Raw genomic sequence first — 3,219 nt, 5'->3', positions numbered from 1 at the left:
CATCTCATTAGGGAAAATAGACAGATCAAGGAGGTCTTGGCTTTGTTACCCCCTCTTGCAACCGACGTTAATGTCAGAAAGAGGCAAAGTGGGTCTCATAAGTCCCACAGGAATAACTAGATTAAACCTAGTCATTCTGTATGGACAGCCACTCCGAGCTCTGTACCTTCACAGTGAAATCACCGAAGCTCTCAACCCACTGGTCATCACAGGGGTCATAATCAGCATGTCAGTTGGTCGGTCAGAACTGCAACCCCCAGCTCCGTACCTTTTTCATAGGTTCCCAGGAGTGCCCACAACAACCCACTGGGGCAGGCTGGGACAAGTTCACGAAGGCAAAATGCTCCACTGAATCTTCCTGTGCCATGATCAGAACCCCATGCATAGAGAACTCGGGATATTGGGGTAGAGCCGAGGTAAACTAATTTAGTTTGTCCTGATGGAACGAGGATAGCCTTGCCAATAAGGAATTCGCCATCACCGGTTAGACATCCTACACCACCTAGCCCACAACGAGATGCTCCAGCTCGTGGGAACAGTAGGGGAAATCTTCCCGCGTCAGTGATTACTTACACCCCACAGGCACGTGCTGAGAATCTAGGTCCTCGATCTCGACTGCGGACTGTAATTTTTGCAAATGGAAGTTACTGGACGGGGAGCCAGCATGGAGGCAGATCTAAAAGTGACCTGGGAAATCATCTTTTCTCAGCACAAGGTCCTCAGTATGATCCATAGCCTGACCTACATGATCATTTGAATTCACAAAGAAGGTATCCAGCTCGTAATGAGGATGTTACTTATACTCAATGCAACAATGGGAACATCCCACCTAACCAAGCTCGAACATGGAGGGACAACAACCCATCAAACGCATACAATAGGATAGGAGTTATTGAATAGCCCCCCAGCTAACCTAGAGACCAAGGACCTAACCCTTGAGAGACTGGCTTTCATGGAGGAATAGATGAAGAGGCTCTTATCTGGAAAGGGGTTGGACGATTGTGACTTAGATGAGGAGCTCGAACCTTTCGCTCCAAACATTGTAGCAGCTACATATACTATTGGCTTTATGATGCCGAACATGTCGAATTTTGATGGTAACACAGATCCATTCGATCACGTCAGGATGTTCAACAAAATGATGATGGCCCACAATGTTGGGCTCGATCTAAGATGTATCTTGTTCCCCGTGACTCTGGTCGGACCTGCCAGACGGTGGTTTAAACAATACAAGAAGCATTCGATAAGCTTGTGGAAGAAGTTGTCTTCCGAGTTTAAGAGAGCATTCTGAGCTTCACAGGTAGCTCATGTAGAGGTCGATTCATTGGCCAATGTAAAACATCAACCTGGTGAATCACTGAAAGCATATCTGAGCAAATTCGCCAATGTTTCAGCACAGGCTAGCGGTGCTGATGATAGCTACAAGCTCATGGCGATGAGGACAAGAATTCTGGTGGGAGGCGACCTATGGACGAAACTCCAATGTAAAGGAGTTAATAGTGTAGATGAGTTCTTGGCCCGAGCTCAGGAGTTGATAAACTGGAAGAGGCACGATCTGCTGTCGCGGAAACAAGCCAGGCCCCTATCCAAATCGCTAGAGTGGTGACAAATGTTGCAGCTACGACTCAACCTGTTACCCAGAATAACCAAGTGGGAAACAACAAGAGGAAGGGGAATGGTGAGGGCAACCAGAACGACACAAAGAAGAACAAGTCTGTGAAGAAATTCAAGCCTGTTTTTGTCTCTTACACTGACCTAACGGACACCCGAGAACATATCTTCCTAGCAAATTCTAATTGCCTCCCGTGGAAGAAGCCAGAGCCTTTAAGGCATCATAGGGTGAAGCTAGACCCCTCAAAGTTTTGCCAATTCCACAATGATATCGTTCATAACACCAATGATTATCGACAGCTAAAGGATGAGATTAAGACTCTCATTTGGGCTGGACCATTAGCCTAGTACGCCCAAAATCAGGTATTTCCCAATCAACCTGCTAGGCAGAATCCTCATCCATCTTCGGAAGCCCTGACATGTCATCCTAGAGCTTAGATGAATCAGGTTGACCCTCCCCCGATAGTAGGAGAAGATATTACTACTATAGCCGGAGGACCTCATTTGGTGGGCAAGAGCAGCGGGGCCCAAAAGAGGTATATTAATGAGTTGAAAACTCATAACGGTGTGGAATTTGTCCCAGAGCAGCGATTATCGAAACAACAATGGTTGGCAAAACAACCAATCATTTTCATGGAAGAGGACACTAGCCACGTTCAATTCCTGCATAATGACCCATTGGTGGTAATTGTGCAGCTCGCTAACCGAAGGGTACTGGTGGATAATGGAAGTTCTATAAATGTGCTTTTCAGGTCAACCTTAGAAAAGATGGGATTGTCCGTAACCAATTTGAAGGCAACTCAATGACTCTGTACATATGGATGATCCGACTAGTGGTTACGCTAGGAGAAGAGGTATGAACTATCTCTAAAATACTTGAGTTTGTGGTAATCGATTGTCTGGTCGCGTATAACGTGATTCTGTGATGACCCACGCTGATGGCTTTTATAGCCAACACCTTGATCCGACACCTGGCAATGAAATTCCCCTCAACCTCGGGAATATGCACAATAAGAGGAGACTAGCTCACGCCAAGAGAATGCTACAACATTGCTAAAAATCACAACCCGGGCAATAGGCGATGGTCATAGGTGAAGGAGATGAGGAGTCCTTGGAAATGGAAGTAACTTGTAGGACGGAAGAACCTCATGAAGGAAACGATGAGGTCGCCCAACGGGATGACATTCATCCATGAGTAGGCGAAGACAGATATATGCTTAAAGCAATAGAGGTGCTCGAGGAAATAAACATCTACCTAGAAGTTCCTTCAAAAGTTGTCAAAGTTGGAAAAAAATCTTGAAGCCGAAAAGAAGGAGCTAGTAGAATTCCTGAGGAAGAATCTAGATGTCATCGCCTGGTCGCATGAGGATATTGTGGGAATTAGTCCGAGTGTAATAATGCATACTTTAAACTTGGGCAAGAATGTGCCTGCAAAGTCCCAAAAATGGAGGCTTTTGCGGACAATACGATCTGAAGCGTTAGAAGAAGAAGTAAATTGCCTACTTAAATGCGGATTTATCAGGGAAGAAAAATACCCGATCTGGGTTGCTAACCCCGTGCTGGTCCCAAACCAAACTGGAAGTGGAGAACTTGTATCGATTTCTCTGA

This window comes from Humulus lupulus, chromosome X (genome assembly GCF_963169125.1).
Source record: "Humulus lupulus chromosome X, drHumLupu1.1, whole genome shotgun sequence".
Taxonomy (NCBI): Eukaryota; Viridiplantae; Streptophyta; class Magnoliopsida; order Rosales; family Cannabaceae; genus Humulus; species Humulus lupulus.
Note: the sequence above shows the minus strand (reverse complement) of the source record.